This window comes from Ahaetulla prasina, chromosome 3, assembly GCF_028640845.1.
Source record: "Ahaetulla prasina isolate Xishuangbanna chromosome 3, ASM2864084v1, whole genome shotgun sequence".
Taxonomy (NCBI): Eukaryota; Metazoa; Chordata; class Lepidosauria; order Squamata; family Colubridae; genus Ahaetulla; species Ahaetulla prasina.
The window spans coordinates 74,808,771-74,826,612 of record NC_080541.1 but is presented as its reverse complement, the minus strand read 5'-3'; the positions used below and the strand labels follow the sequence as shown (position 1 = coordinate 74,826,612).

The window sequence follows — 17,842 nt, the reverse complement described above, 5'->3', positions numbered from 1 at the left end:
TTCTGTATGAAGCTCAGATACTCAGTTTTAATGCATCTTGACATCTCTATGTTGTACTGTTCCACTATGTCCCATCTGTGGCCAAGGATTTTCTTCTTCTTTTTTTTTATTATTATTTTTTTATTTCTTTTGTCACAACAGTATACACAAACAATTGTCATAGATAAAACAACATATTTTGAAGAAAATATACATATATGTATAAAAATATGCATCAACTATATCAATTTGATATGATGAAGGGAACAATAGGACAGGAACGGTAGGCACTTTTGTGCTCTTATGCACGCCCCTTATAGCCCTCTTAGAAATGGGGTGAGGTCAATAGTAGACAGTTTTTGGTTGAAGATTTTGGGATTTTGAGTAGAGACTATGGAGTCAGGTAATGAGTTCCAAGCATTAACAACTCTGTTACAGAAGTCATATTTTCTGCAATCAAGTTTGAAGCGGTTGACATTTAGCTTGAATCTATTTTTTGCTCTTGTAATATTGCGATTGAAGCTGAAGTAGTCTTTTATAGGAAGGATATTGCAATAGATGATTTTGTGTGTTAAACACAGGTCATGTCAAAGTCGACGGAGTTGTAAGTTTTCTAATCCCAGGATTTCAAGTCTGTTGGTATAAGGTATTTTGTTGTTTTCGGAGGAGTGAAGAACTCTTCTAGTAAAATATTTCTGGACTCTTTCTATTGTATTTATGTCAGAGATGTGGTATGGGTTCCAGACGGATGAGCTGTATTCAAGAATAGGTCTGGCAAATGTTTTGTATGCTCTAGTTAGTAGTGTAGAGTTTTTAGAAAAGAAGCTGCGTAAAATTAGGTTTACAACTCTTAGGGCTTTTTTCGCTATGTAGTTGCAGTCAGCTTTGGCACTAAGGTCATTAGATATGAAAACTCCAAGATCTTTGATAGGGTGGGGGTCATCAGTTAGGTAATGTCCATCAAGTTTGTACTTGATGTTAGGGTTCTTTTTTCCAATATGTAAGACTGAGCATTTGCTGGTTGAGATTTGGAGTTGCCAAGTTTTAGACCAATTGGAAATTAAGTCGAGGTCTTCTTGAAGGGTAGAAGTATTATTGGTGGTATTAAATAGTTTGACATCATCAGCAAAGAGAACACAATAACTTGAGATGAGGTTATTGAGAACTTTTTCTGTAGTTTTCTGTGGGAATATTTCTTTGAAATAGTCTGTCTGCAATTTAAACAGCCTATATATTTAATTCCTTCAATACTGATTGTTTGAAAATCAGTATTGGTGATTGTTTAAAAATAAATCGTTATGCTCGCTCGCTTTAAGTATAAATTTATTTTTAATTTCAATTTATCCGATTGGTCTGTTTACAAAGGAAGAGGCTGTTGATTTCCTTAGTCTCCTGCATCCATATTTCAGACCTGGGATTATTGGTAGCTTGAGAGAACTTACCTCATTTTTATCATCTTCTCCCTTTGGATTTAACAAGTCCCATAGACCATTGAATTCCTTTTCCCTCCCGCTCTGTTGTTAAGATGAAATAGTTCAGATAAAGGCATTGCCCTGGAATACAGCAAGTGATGGTCACAGCAGTTAAGTATCAAGCTGCTTGTACCAAAGCAGATGGTAGAGCTAGTGTACACCTAGACCAGTGGTTCTCAACCTATGGTCTGTGGATGCCACTATGTCATCACAGAGGATTTACAAAGGTTTGAAGAAATGTTATGGTTTAAATCTTGAGTTAAGTCTTGGAGGTCTGTGGCCATAGTCCATAGTGAAAAAAAGACTTGAGAACTACTGACCTAGAGGATTTGTGGAAGAGGAAATTGGGATCTCCAATTTCTCACCCTACGGAGTCAGAACTTGCTGCTACAGTGACACAAATGGATCAGCACAAAGGAGACCGGAAACTACCCACAAAGGGATTGGTCTGCTTGGAAATCTAACAATGATTGAGGATGGTCATTGTTCAGTGAGCATCTACTTAGAAAAAAGGTGTTTTTGTTTTGAGCATGTGCTTTAAATATAAGTCCATTTGTATGTTCACACAGCAAGGAAATGGATATAAATATGAAAGCATTATTGATTTTATTCTGCATGGTAGAAGATTGAGAGAATTAGTGAGGAATGAAAAAGTGATGAAAAGTCCTGACTCTAAAAAAGGCAATGCTAATCAAGAAATTTATTTTATTTTTGATAATATTTGGAGAAAAGTCAGTTCTGTAACAGTCCTTTGTCTTCAGAGATGGCTGTTCTGAAATAAATCCTTTTATCCAAAGTTTGCAGAGGCACGTGTGTGTTTGAAAAGTTTGCACATCCATAGCTGCAGTGTCACTATACAAGGAGAACTGCGTTAATATCACCGGTCATTTTCTGGATTATTGGTTACTTGTGCATATTTTCCCCAGATAACTTTGCCCCCTTGGGTGACGAGACCAAGCTCACTCACTTTCACCTTGATTACTGTACCTCTTGTGATTACTCCCAAAGAAGTATAGAGAGGAGACGAAGGATTCTTTTTTACACCAAGAATGGGTAGGCAAAATGTGGCTTTTAAGTTCTGGATGTGTTACATGGGCCTTCTTAAATCGCAAACCCATTGGTCGAATGAAATGCTCATATTTTGGAGGTTTTCTGGTAAAGCCGTCCCCTACAAAACACACTTTGATAATCATTCTTTTCCAAGCCTCCTTCTTTCGTTTTCCTGTGCGAATCACTTTGAGCACTTCTGTTTCTCCCTGGGCCCGGACTTTGGGCACAGGGACCTCCCACTTCCCAGATTTTTCTTTTCGTTTTTGTTTGATCATGTTGGAAAGGACTTTTGCTCGAGACTGACTCTCCCTATCCAGTAGGTATGCTGGTACAGCGCCTTCTGGGCTCTGGTCTTCATTCTTCTGCTATTTATCTATCTAATTTTGTCAAGAGTGGATATTGGTGGGGGGAAAAAATAGATAATGGAAGAAAAAGAGCTAAAGGAAACTAGATTGAAATTCGAACAATTGCAGAAAGAGAAAGTAAAACCTGTATAGATTGGTCTCTCAGCTGAATAAATGGAAGTATTGTAGACATAAAGAATGGGAAAAAATGCTTAATAGGCGTGGAGTGAAATCTGTGCAGTTCATGTAAAAATAGTTTTTAAAAAAGCCAGATGATATAACAAATATACTCATTATTAGCTGAATGACTATGCCCAGAGTGTATTCCTAAATGGCTCCACATTAGATTGAAGAGCACTACTGGGCAAACTTCATTTAGGGCTCTGTTCTCTCCCCTGTGTTGTAACTGTTGAATGAAAAGGGTTAGTAGATGATATATATATTAACAACGTGGTGTGAGTTCAGAGGAGGGCAGCCATGTTGGTGATGGGACTGCAAATCAAATCTTGTGAGAAATGTTGAAGAAGTGGGTATGTGTAATCTGGAAAAGAGCCAATAGAAGGAAAATGTGAAAGCAGTCTACAGGTATTTATAGAGGAAGAAATGGACTTGTTCCCAGAGGACGGAACCAAAATTATAGGGAAGTAGATTCATTTTGAATATTAGGAATTTTCGGATTGCAATAGCTGTCAACCATTGGTATAGGTTGCCTCATGCCTAATCTCAGCTGTCAATAATTGTCTTTTCATCTCCCATACCATCCAATACAACTGATGACGCTTCCAGGATAAGAAGCCTTTTTCTTATTTTTTTCTTTAAAAATCAGTCCAGTTGCCTTTTCAAAAATAAAAACCACTTTTGCAACAACGACTTAGACATTCATGAAGGAGACATTTCCCTTTATCTAAGAGGCTGTATAGCCAATTGCTTGAGACCTTTTAGCAGATCCTGCATGAGTCAGAGGATTCAAACAGTTGGAAGTTTCGAATCTAAATTCTGTGCTGTTTACAAGGATTATTATTTATTGTTTTATAAAAATCACTTAAAATATTTCAATTATATTAATGATAATATACTGTAAAGAGTATGTGTTTATTTTGCTCAATATTCTTCGGTTTTTGGCTTAATCTCTTTACTGTTGACTTTTATCTCCTTTTCTGTCCTGTATGTTTTTTGCACACTTGGTGTTCAATAACATTCCCAGAACTAAATATTTTCCCACTCTATTTAATAAGTAACTCAGCTCAGGCATGTTCTTAGATTAAAATAAAATTTTAGATAGGGACAATCAATTCCCTCCTTTTTAATATAAATTTATTATATCATTGAAAGAGTTTTTTGTCCCATGCTTTTTCAGTTCTTTATATTAATTAATTAAACCCTTGCCCTTGGCCCATTTGACCTCTAAAATAATATGTCAGCTAATAGCAGACAACAATTGGGGCACAATGCAGACAGAAATGGAGGCTATCAGTTTAATGCAGGCTGTTCTGTGGCCACTGCAGAAAACTGTAATTCTTGTCCGGAAGATGATCAATCTAACTTAGTGACAGCTGCTGTTTCTGGCAATGATTTTCCTGGTCTTTGTAGCTGTTTGCTGCTCTTCTCACACATCTACATAGTGGGAAGCTGCCTATAAATATAGCTAGAAAGGTACTAGGTCAGATGTGATACGCTTTCGTGAACATGCATTTCCAAAACAGTATCACAGTACCACTACCACAGAAAGGAATAGTAATCCTGTGAACCCTAACTCCAACACGTATACACACTCACTCCTCACTTAGTGGTTGGGCCATTCCCAAATACGATAATACAACAATAAAAAATATTCATTTTCCCATCAATGGACTCACTTAGACCAAATTTCATGCATCTGGCAACAGTGAACAATGGGTTGACAGCAATGCTGGCATAGCTGTACAAGAGAAATTTATTTGAATGAGGCGTAGGAGCTGGTGAATTTTGCAGCATCTCTGTCTCTCTCTCCCCCTCCCTTCCTCTGTGTGTGTAACTGTTTCTGTCTCTCTCCCCCTCCCTCCCCCCTCCCCCATCTCTTGCTCTCTCTTCTTGCTTAGTGACCATTTAACAACCGGCCAATGGGACAAGACTGTTCCATTTAAATAGATGGATTTATAGAAAGTGTAAAGGAGGAAAAGGCTGTAGTTTAGTTTACTTTAGTTTACTTTATTGTCATTGTACATGGTACAACGAAATTAACTGCCGTCTCCAGTGCACATTAAAACTATATTTAAAAAACCCACAAACATATATCCTTTACATTCTATATAATTGAAATTGAAAACCCGATATTGCAGTAGTAGTAGATAGATTATAAAATCCTGGCCCAGTGCTTGTTTTTTAATCAAGTTATGTTTGCTGTAAAAATTGAATTAGAAAAAAAAACCGATCAGAAATATATCAACTAATAATTTGATTCTCAGAGTAAAATAATTCTGAGCATATACATGAAAGGTGGAAGGTTTCAGATATAAGACAACACTTCGATAATTTTGTTCTGTTACTTTTCTTTGACACATGTCCTACAATTGTACTGAAGCCCTAACAACTTATCATAGTTTGCTAGTTCTGGAGCATGTGTTGAAGCTTACATAATTCCTTATGAAGGCGTTCCCTAACGGCTTGAACTATAGAAACCTGCTTAATTGTTTAAAGAAGCCATTCTTTAAAAACATTCTGATTCAAAGGAACAGCGTCTTTATTTGCCCTGAATTGCTAGGAGGCTTATGAGTAACTTCTGGGTCTGAAGTTGGGCTCCTATTTTAATGAGTTGTTTGGCTGCATATCAACTTGGTAAGAATAACATTTGTTATTAGCTGAAATAAAAGGAGTCTCTCTGTCGGTAAAATTTAATACAACTACAACCAGTTCTTAGAATATGCACAGATATACACACACTTAATGCTTATATCTTTTAATGGCTGCTATACATTTAGGGAAGACAATTCCTTTTTCTTTTTTTTGAAGAAATGTATTGCAGTGTTTTAATTTCTTCTCTGACTAGTGCAACGGTGAAATTAGAACTTCTAGCTTGCATTGTTTTCTTTAAAAGCTACAGAAAAAGGAAGATTGGCAAGAGAATAGCAGCAGTATCATTTGCAACATTCATAGGCAAATGTAGAAATGTTAGCAAGATAATGCATTTTGGGGCTCCTTTTCTTATTTTCTAAAAAAAAATTCCATAAATTACTCTGCGTCACTAGACACTAGTAATTTGGGATAATGCAAAAAAAAAAAAGTCTTTGGCTGTATGTCAAGGACTAACTGTATCTCGCTGTGACTCTTAAAGTGTAGGCTGGAAAGTGAATTCAGGGTGTTTTTCATCACTAACATATACAGGACCAGTCTTCCTTATATATGTTAGTGGAAATAATTTCCAGAACAATAATGCTTTTTTCTCCTCCCCCCCTCCCACTTTCTAGACCAAATAAATGCTGTTTTATGAGTTGTCAGAAAATTTGGCCAATTATATTTTGTTCCATTTCCAGTCTGCGTGTAGTCTGCTTCCTACTGACGTCAACATAAAATTCTATTGAGTTTTGGCTTGAATCCTTTAAAGAAGCTGTATTGCTTTTAGAGGTTGATTCGAAATTCTATAGGGGAGCTAGAAGGACAGACCCTTTAAGGGACTTCTGAAATTTGACTTTAACGTTTTTTGCAACATTAATGCTTTAGTGCTTAGTTGTTTCCTAAGAATATGACTTTGGATTTGCAGTAAGGCAGATTCATAATACTTTATTCTTAGAAAGAGAATGTGGCTACAGAAATCTTGGATTTAAAAGCAGATTTTTGAAAAATTTGATTGTCACTGTCCTCTCTATTCAGATTTTCCCACCGTCATGCATTTCAACTTTCCATTTTCGGCTTGCTTTTTGGGTTGCTGAAAGAAATTCTTTTTTTTTTTTTTTTTGTAATTTGGTTGAAATGGAAAGAATCCAAGGCAAAGACTGACCCTTTTCATAACTACTACTACTGAGACTCAAAAGCTCATAACTGCTTTTAAGAGGATAGCACTGGTGCCCAGGGTGATGAGGGGAAGCAATATATATTTTAGTTTTAATGCTCAGTTTTTCCTTGGCAAAGATTTTCAAGGGAAGGACTCCTTGGAGTGCGTTAGGCCAATTCTGTGTGAATTGTTCTCACAAATTAGGGGACTAAATGGGGGAAGAAATAAACTGGCTACGTTCCCAGTTATAATCTGACTCTGTGATTCAGTTGGTCTGCTAAATCCATTATATTTTCTTGCAGCTTAGATTAAAAAAAGAGAGGAGATTGCTGAACTCTGGCGTTCATCATAAGTTCAGATGTGGAACTCTGAATTTCAGGAATTTGATGGGAGGCTATATTTTTAATACACGGCCTCCTTTGCAGCTTTTTAATTGAGCTTTAAGGGGTAAAGCATTTGCATCATTAAAGCTGTGTTGCAAAATAAGAGCAAAATAAGAGCACAGCAAACAGCTTCCACTGAATAAGGCTATTGAGTCATTTCACTTTTTATGGTCTATTCTACACACAATTGTCAATGGCTGGAGAGGCTTTTTCTCCCCTTATTTGAAGATGAAAGGGATTCAAGCAGGGTTTTTTCTACATGTCAGGCATGTACTTTACCACTGATTTATGGCCTATAATTCACAGTTCAATCTGATGATGTCCACTCCGGGGTAGCTTTTGTGAATTCAGTGGGATTTGCTTCTAGATAAATTTAAAACCAAGTCCATTTTTTTAAAAAAAACCTCTATTTTTTAAATGAAAGCTCTGATTTCCCTAGATCAGGGGTCAGCAACCCGTGGCTCTGGAGCCACGCGTGGCTCTTTCCCCCCTCTGCTGCGGCTCCCTGTTGCTGAAAATATATGTCACAATCGCCAATGTGCGACATCTGCCGGCACGCGATTTATTGAGCTTTTCCACCCCCAGTAGGCCAACCATGGATAAATCCAAGAAAAGAAAAGTTTCAGAAGAAAACATAATATTTGATTCAACTACATATGCTAGCTTTGTGGCCGCTCAGGAAATAGTCAGGCACGGGAAGGGTTTTGTGGGTCCCGGTATTTTCTTTTCTGTGGGGAAACAGGTCCAAATGGCTCTTTAAGTGTTTAAGATTGCCGACCCCTGCCCTAGATGCTGAACTCTCCTGCACAAGCAAATCTGTGAGATGTACAGAACCCTGAATATACTTACAGCCCTTATTTTACTCAACAAATACTTCTGCATTCCTCATGAACCTTATTAAATTGAAATGTAACCAACTGTTTAGTTTGGGCCAAAGTTGTTTCCTCAGCAAAGCATTACCTAATGATTACATATGAATTTTCTCCCTCCGCTCTGTTGAAAACATTTGCATGTTGGGGGTGGGAGTGTGCATTTAAAATGAAAGATTCATGCTCTTTTCTTTGTGGGTGGTCAGAAAACAAGAGCTTCAAACTGTAGCTAAGATGCAAGTTTACTTCAAGCACAGAGTCTTCAAAGGCTTCCAGGCTTCCCTGCATTATGATGCAGTCCGGAAGTGGTGTGGGAGGCATTTCTGGAGCCATTTTTTTTTAAAAAAATAGGAAACCTATACAGCTCCCATTCTTATTTCCTTCAAGCTACAAGTTAATACATTCGCAGCTTTTTCCCTCTTTCTTTGCCCAGGGATTTCTCAGTGTTTCCATTAGTTGCCCTTCAGTGTGCGAAAGTATCTGCTACATGAATTAAATTGGCAATGTGAAAAGATAAATTCTGTATTTCATGATTTAAGAGGTTACTAATATTCTAAGGTTGAGTAATGTAAGAAGATGGGCCTTGAGTTGCATCAGTCTGGGATTGTTCCAGGCCTTAATGTTGACTGGATTTCTGCATCCTGTCCTTTGATACTGGAAAGAAAGATTTTTAATAGTGCTGCTGCCTGTGAATACTAGTGGTAGAATTTTTTAATCTATTTATTACTTTTTGTCATCCAACCATTTCTCCTATAGTGCTTGTGTGATGCCTCCCATTCCTCTTCTATATTTGAAACAACCACATTATGAAGTAGGTCAAAATGATAGGGTTGTCTATGTTATATGCGCTCTTTCTCTCTCCCTTCCTCTCTCCCTCCCTCCCTCTCCCTCTCCCTTCCCCCACCTCTCATGTAGTGTAGGATAGTGGAGTGGTTACGGAAGCACCTTTGATGTGGGATACTGAGGTTCAAATCCTGGTTGGCACCTACCTTACCGGTGGAGGTCCTTGGGCAAAGAGTCCCTAACACTTCATCTGTCTACTTCAAAATATAAGAGTGACCTGCACTAGGAGAGTCAGGCCGGGTTGGACATCACCTGGATTAACAAAGTCCATGTCAGATGTTGAGGAACCAGGACAATCTGATGATAAGTGGATTGCTGGAACAAAACAATACATGGACAAGACAAGAGAACCTAAAACTGATGGAATGCTACTACAACAACATCCTGATGAGAAGGGATATATATACATATATATAGGTCTTTACTACCTTCTAATTACAGAGCAAAGCTGCTGATATGAGGCATAAGATCATGGATAAACAAGCTACAATCAACCCTCAAGACTGATAATAAAGGCTCAGCAAAGAAGTATGTTAGAATATGCCAACAGAGCCCTCACAACAATCCCTATTATCACAATAACTCAAACCAATGAACTGATATATGTTACAGCCATTGTATTCCTGGACAGATAGCTGAGATATCAGACACTGGGAAATCCTACCAGTGCCTGAACAAGGCTGGACTAAGAGACACTAGCTTCAGGCAACAGTCTGAGATCATAGCAGCATAAAAACAGGCACTAAGCACCAAATCCATATAAGCAGAAGTCTATCACACTAGACGGGACTCGAGGTGCAGACTATGCAAAGAGGCCTCAGAGATGGTCCAATACATAGTGGCATGGTATAAGATGCGGGCAGGAACAGCATACATTGAACAGCACAACCAAGTAGCTGTCATTGTGTCCAAGAATATCAGTGTAGAATATGGGCTAGACTCTCCAAAGTCTAGATGGGAGGGGATTGTGGAACATTAGACGGCTAAAATCCTTTGAAGATCCCAACAGACAGGCAGATACAACCAGATATTGTGGCAGTAGACAAAGACTAGAAGGCAGCAGTGGTGATAGAGGTAGCGATGCCTTCTTTTCAAATTTTATGGTCTGTCAAAGTACAAATAATGATGTATGGGTAAGGATAGAGAGAGAACCTGTGACTTTCTATATATTTCTGAACTACCATACTGCCCCTGTTTTTAATTCAACAACATCTGGAAAGATCTCAAGTTGCCTACCTCCACTGTGGTGTCCTTTTAGAATGGGTAGAGGTGGTATAAAGGTAGTCCCTACATGAGTGAAGGAGAGTTGACTGCATTAGGCAGTGGATTTTTTTATTGTCTTGGAGAAAAGGCAGGATTTTAGAATAGCAAAGTTTTCTTTCACAATGTTCTGTCAAATTAAAGGATATTGCCCCTTTGAATTGCTCCTGCTCATTTTAATGTAGTTTAAACTTCCCAACAGTTCCATCCTTTTGCTTTCTGTATTTTAATCCAGGGATAAGCAATTTGATGACAGCAGGATGCATGGAGGCACATTGTTGTGCACCGTTTTGGCTCTGTTCCCTTTACATTTAGGGTTGGATATCTGCCAGTTACATATCAAAATGAGATTTTGCGGTCTTCTGTTTGTGCTCTTCTGCTGTTTCCCTTTCTAACAGAAGGTTTGGTAAGACACATGCATTTGATTCCATCCTACATGAAAACATACAGAGTTGGCTAATCGGGATGCTATTCAGTTAAGTACATGAGAAAAATGAATGGAATTTTGTAAAATGAATGGAATATTCTTGGCAATACCTTATCCATGTTATGAACAGTTTGGACTGCTCTAATCTAAGTAGAGATGGCGTTGTGCATTCTGTGAGCTTCCCATGACCTCTTTCTCAGTCACTCTCAGCCGCAATGGATTTTCAACCTTTCTGGATACTTTTTTTCAATGTATAGTCGTTGTCAATTTGTTGTACAGGATCTAAACATCCCTCAAATAATATTTCTTTATCAAGGGAATTATATATTTTGTGTCATGGAAAAATGTCATTATAACTCAGCTATTGTTGGTTCAGCTGTGTAGTTGCTTTTTTACAGTATTACAGAAGGGTAATATTAGCATTCAATGAAATATGGATTATTCTGCTGACCTCTCTCACACTACTCTGCCTCCTACAGAATACAAGCTTGGCTGATTTTGTGTGTGTTGCTGAGCCAGTTTAAGAATATACAGTCAGTCCACTATGCTAAAAAAGGGGGAAATATATAGAAATATTAATTTTTAAAAAATGAAATATCTAGGTATTTTTATTTAAAAACAGGACAAAAAAAAATCATGCTACATAATTAAATAGAACCTTGCCTGTGCATCGTATTATCAGAAATGGGAATTCTCATGAAAACTGGAAGTATTCCTCTTCTTTTCTGATTCTGAATGATAATAAGCGTCCCTTTGGATATGGTCTCTAATCTATTTCTTGTCTTGGCCAAGGCACATACGTATATTGGCTTAGCAGAGAGCAGAAACAAAAGAACATTAACAGTAAAACTAAAAAAATAATTTGGGATGTTTGACTATTTATAAAAAGACAAAGAAGTCAATAAGTTTTGGGGAAGAACTATTAGCCACATACTGAAAGATCTGATCTAATTTTTTTATATTTCCTCCTACTTTGCAAATTTTTGTTTTTTGTAACATCGTGTCTTCATAAATCTAATATTTTTGTTGACCTATGACAAGGGGCTTTGAGTTAGGGTGCTGGTAAAAGTTATTTATTGAGAGTAGTGATAATTCTCTTAGGGATGGCAGTGTTATGTCAGCAACACAGGAATATCTCATCCTGTGGATGGATGGACGGTGTTTGTGCGCATGTGTGCATGCGTGTGTGTGTGTGTGTGTGTGTGTGTGTTGTTAGATCTGTGAAATCAGGTTTTCTTCTGAATGATTTTGTTGATAATTAAAAAGGCTCTGAGTTTTTGAAATAAATACATTTAACCCAGAAATGAAAACCAGATGCATGGTATCTGGATTTCAGAGCAGTATCTGGATTTTAGTGCAGTGATTAGAATGCAGTACTGCAGGCTAACTCTGCCCACAGTCTGGAGTTTGATCCTGACCGGCTCAAGGTTGACTCAGCTTTCCATCCTTCCAAGGTCAGTAAAATGAAAACCCAGATTGTTGGGGGCAATATGCTGACATTGTTAACCACTCAGAGAACGCTGTATAAAGCATTGTGGGATGGTATATAAGTCTAAGTGCTATTGCTATTATTATTTATTTATTTATTTATTTATTTATTTATTTATTTATTTATTTAATTAATTAAACTTTTATACTGCCCTTCTCCCGAAGGACTCAGGGCGGTGTACAGCCTACATTAAAACAATTAATATACACACTAAAATAACAATTAAAAAACTTATTCAATAAAGGCCGAAATTAAAACCGTCCAATTGACCATATAAAATACCCAATAAAATTTAAAATTTAAAAATTTAAAATTTAAAATTTTTAAAAATTAGGCCAGTCCCGCTTGGATAAATAAATAAATTTTCAGTTCCCGGCGAAAGGTCCGAAGGTCGGGCAATTGGCGTAAACCGGGGGGAAGTTCGTTCCAGAGAGTAGGTGCTCCCACAGAGAAGGCCCTTCCCCTGGGGGCCGCCAGCCGACACTGCTTGGCGGACGGCACCCTGAGAAGACCCTCTCTGTGAGAGCGCACGGGTCGGTGGGAGGCATGTGGTAACAGCAGGCGGTCCCGTAAGTACCTGGGCCCTAAGCCATTATAGTAGAGAAACAGTTCAGTAATACATATCCATTTGCCAGATGTTTGCTGCAGTGATTTAGAATAAGGAATGTTGTGTCAGAGATGGATTTCAGCAGGTTCTGACCAGTTCTGGAGAACCGGTAGCGGAAATTTTGAGAAGTTTGGAGAATCAGTAGTAAAAATTCTGACTGGCCCCGCCCCCATCTATTCTCTGCCTCCCAAGTCCCAGCTGATCGGGAGGAAATGGGGATTTTGCAGTATCCTTCCCCTGGATTGGGAAGGGAATGGAGATTTTACAGTATCCTTCCTCTACCATGCTCACCAAGCCATGCCCACAAGCCATGCCATGCCCACCAAGCCACACTCACAGAACCGATAGTAAAAAAATTTGAAACCCACCACTGTGTTGTGTCTTTAGTAATACAATTTACCTCTTCTCTCTTGCTCTCTCTTTAAACAGGCTTGGTCCTCCAGCTGATGGCAATAAACTTAAGGAAAGTTGAATATCTTGCAGGTAATAAATACATACATTCCTGGATAATAAACGTACTTTTATTTATCAGAATCAGAATGACTTTGAGGACTCATTCACAATTTCAAGGATAGTAAAAAGACAATTATTACACAAAAATAAGTTCCATGTAGAAATTTTCTGTTGTGTAAATTGCCATGCTTATTTTTCATAGAAATAAAAAAAAAATCACCGGAGGCCTATTAATAGAAGTTGAACTTTACTCCATTATGTCTTTCACATTGGTAGCAATTTGTACGTACTCGGTGACAACTAATGCAGTAAAATGAGGGAACTCTACCCTTTCCAAGGTAATTGGCTGTAGGAGCTGTGGTGTCAGTTGGGCACTGGGGAGGCCCACGTTATAGCACAAACGTGGCCTCAGAAAGTCATTGGTGATGTTGGGACTGTTTTTCTCTTTTATCCTGTCCACATAACAAGGTTATTATTGTGAGTAAAATTGGCAAAAGAGAGAATTGTATTTCCTACTCTGAGCTTCTGAAGAAAAACTGAGATATAAATCTTATAAATAAGCTTGTAAGAGAGTCAGATAAATTGAGACTTTTAATAGGTAGAATTTGTCATTCATTAGCTATCCTATTCTTCAGCAGTTGAAGGTTCCTAAATAAAAAATGAGGATTCATTCATCTTTCAAATATGCATTACATTTCTAAAAATGTATGCTTGGCAATATATAAAGGAATGCCACATGTAATCTAAATGATATATGACAAAACATTTATTTTAAAAATATTTTATTCCATATACTGAATTTAAATTATAACCATCTATTCATTCATTAGAGATGATTCTTAGAACAATACATTTATATTCAATTGGATTTACTTAACTGAGATTGTATGTCTCTCTTGGTACACACAATAATCATCCCAGTCACCACTGATCTAATAATGAGATTTTTTTGTATGGTATGGTTTTAGTAAATTAATATAAAGGAGGCATTCAAACTTGAAAATAGCAAGACAAGTACAGAGAAGCATGTATTTCAATTATTAATTTTGTTCTGGAATATGTATTGATTCATAGATGCTTACATTTTTTGAATAAACTAATAAGACACTGCATGCTATTACATGCTTAATGTTCCACATTTTATTATTACCAAGGAAACTATGTATGTATGTATGTATGTATGTACAGTATGTATATATAGATGCATGTAAAATATTGCTTTCGTCACTTTCTAATTGAGGAACATACGAGAGACATTATGTGGTCAACTTTTCACTTCTCATGCACATACGTATATATACCCTTTTATGCAACCTGCACATTATATTATTTGACGGTGCCTGCTTTTAAAATATTAATAAAGTTGTTATTTCCATTTCATTTTAATTTCCATTTTCTTATTTTAAATATGATAGCAAAAAATGACCAAGTACTGTAGTATAGCTTGCTTTGAGATTAGATTGCAGTTTTAGCTAAGGAAAGTATTAGCACGTTCTCGCTTTGCAAATAACTAATGGTTATAGCAAGAATCCTTGTTGAAGATGGTTATCATCAATCTTGCCAAACCTCTTTCATATTGCAAGATCTAATCAGGTGATGAAAGAGATGATCTATATTACAAAGGTCTTAAACTTGACTTGCCGAAAGCATATTCAGCTGGTGGCAGAAGATAGTGATTCAGTGTTACGTTGATCCTGCTTTGTTGGCAGAGAACATCTGGTTGCAAAGTTCATACAGCTGGATAAATGTTGCACCCTGTAGGTTTTTTTCCACTTGGATTGAAGTGGAAGCATCGGGCATATAATTTAACTGAACATAAGGCCAAGATGGTGTTCTGCCATAGTATTTCCATTGTCTCTGCATCTGTCTCCATTTCCTCTTCTACTCTGCCTTCATCTTGAAGTGGAGAATGCTGACAATGTCTGTTTTAAACAAATAAGGTGCATTCAGCAAATTAAACCAAAAAGCCAAATTGTGTGTGACCTATAATAAATAAATGGAATGTATATGTGCTGGAAAGCATTTAGTTGGAAGAAAGGTATATAGGAAGAGCAAATAATACTGGAACACCTTATGAATTCATTATTTATTCAGAGAATGCTATAAAACCTGGTGTTTTGGTTAATATTTTGTGAATTGTTTTTTAAGACTGTAGGCATCCAATATATGAGCTCCTTGTGTTGTTGGCCTGTGTTGTATTTTATTCCCATACTTTTCCAACCTCTCCATGCCCATCTTTATAAATCTTTTGTTGCTGTTGTTTCTACTGCTTCCTGCATGATAACAGATTTGTATAAAGAGACTTGATTTGTGCCCCATTCTTTAATAATTATTATGAATATCGTCAGCAATAACTGGAGGAATAGGTCCAGATGTGCTGGTTTTGATTGTGTGGTTTAAATTGCCATCTTGATTTTTTTCCCCATCCTCTGCCACCATGGATGCCCTTGAATAGGGGGTCTGTTGGTGGAAATACATAATCTATAATTCTATATTTTTCCTTCATTGTAAGCTGCTGAATTGATCTGGGTTAAAGAAACATACTGAGAGAAAGGAAGGATTCCAAAATTAATCGGGTATCTTAGTGTTCTTCGGAAATTAAAGCATAGAGGAATTTCTGTTCTGGATTGTCATTATTATAATATTTTGTTAACTGTTTTCCTCCTTCCACTATCAATTCTGCAGAAAATCAACATCAAATGGAACATAACTAAAAATTCACACTTCACATGGTGGCGATTCACATCTAACATAGAAGGAACAACAACAACAACAAAAAAACTAGAAGTGATAAACCAAACTTTTGTCATAATTTAACATACTGGATATGCAAATCATTTAAAACTAGAAAACACTAATCTAGCATTGAGCTCAGATAGTGAATACTTTGACGGGTTGATTGTAACATACACATTTATTTTATTTATAATCCTATTTTTTTTCTATCATTGAACCTAGGATATATCAGCATGATTCTCAGATAGTTTTATATCCAAGCAATTAATCCAATTATAGATAAGAACTGAGATATGGGAAGAAGAGATAATTTGCTATATTTTAAGAGGTAATAAGTTACTGAAATTATGATGAAGGACAAAATCATTTCTTTATATATTTCTTTTTTTCTTTACTATATTCTTATTTTTTTCTATTTTTTCTTCTATACACTTCCTACTGTTTTTTTAATTTATATTAGTTTTCATCTTTATAATTGTAATGTTTAATAAAATTGTTAAAATCCATATATTGCCACAGTTATACGTATGTATTGGTATGTGCTGTATGGAGGTGCTAATGTGAATTTTTTAAAATTTGACTTTATATCCCGCCCTTCTCCGAAGACTCAGGGCGTCTTACATTGTGTTAAGCAATAGTCTTCATCCATTTGTATATTATATACAAAGTCAACTTTTATTGCCCCCAACAATCTGGGTCCTATTTTACCTACCTTATAAAGGATGGAAGGCTGAGTCAACCTTGGGCCTGGTGGGACTTGAACTTGCAGTAATTGCAAGCAGCTGTGTTAATAACAGACTACTTAGTCTGCTGAGCCACCAGAAGCCCTAATTTAATAATATTACACATAACTTTAAAAAGGAGGATGGAATGAAGTTCTGTGCTTCCACATTTGCTTAATAAAGCTGTGCTTCTCTATCTTTTGTTATGTTAAAATAATTCATTACTAAATATAGGAAAATTGTATGTAGGAAGAGACATAGAAAAATTGGCATATGTTACTTTTAGGTTTTGTCAGCTGTCAGACATTACTGTTTTGTATGAATGTTTTTTTTTCTTGGTATTGCTTGATTCTTTGGTAGAGCAGAGTCAGCCAACAGATTCATGGAGGTCTCAGAATGAAGACAGCTGAGGCAGATCAAACCAGTTGGGATTCAGGTTCTCAGAGCTGGCCTTCATGTTGCTTCCCTTTCCAAAAACATTAAAAGGACTTGTTATCAATAATAATAATAATAATAATAATAATAATAATAATAATAATAATAATACCCTATATGGTGTTTTTAATTGTGTTTACATAAACAAAGAAAGAGTTGCCAAGAGCATGGCAACATGGACACATATTTCAGGAGGGGAAGTAGTATCAATGCCTATAATTATTTCATCTGGTTTTCAATAACCTCGTCACATTTGTATATCTACGTATTTATTCTGGATTCAGCTCGGGAAAATATACAGGAAAAGAATGATATTGAACTTTTCATAGCGAGCGATTGGTTAGATGCCTGGTGTGCTGTTTTCCCTTTTAAAAATAACTGTTGGCAGAAGGCAGTTCAGACTGGAACAAAGGCATAAAGCAGATTAAAACAAACAAACAGAAACTTCTTTCTGTCATGATCCTGCTGAAAATTCACTCTTAACTCCTAATCACCTGAAGAGAGAAGTCCTGTGAGGGTTGTAAATTAATTTGATATATATTTGTAAGTATATATTTCCTTTGGCTTATTGCTCAGTTTCCATGTTATAAATTACTATCTTCCCTTCCATTCCTTCCCCCCCCCCATTTCTTCTACTCTTCCCATGTAGGTGTTTTTCTGGTGAATATTATGTGCTAAAGCCTTGTGTTTTCTGGGGAAAAAGGATGAACTAAAAAAGAAATCTGCATGTTGACACATCCAAGACCTCTTAGTTCAACCTTAGTTACATTTGTGTCCTTGCTGTTAATGGTAGGAATAATTAATAT

At 36.7% G+C, this 17,842-nt stretch overlaps 1 pseudogene; it reads right to left on the bottom strand.

Moving 5' to 3' along the window:
• Nucleotides 1-2,288: 2,288 nt before the first annotated feature.
• Nucleotides 2,289-15,006, bottom strand: LOC131194966 (ribosome biogenesis protein NSA2 homolog; annotated as a pseudogene).
• Between the last annotated feature and the right edge of the window lie 2,836 nt (nt 15,007-17,842).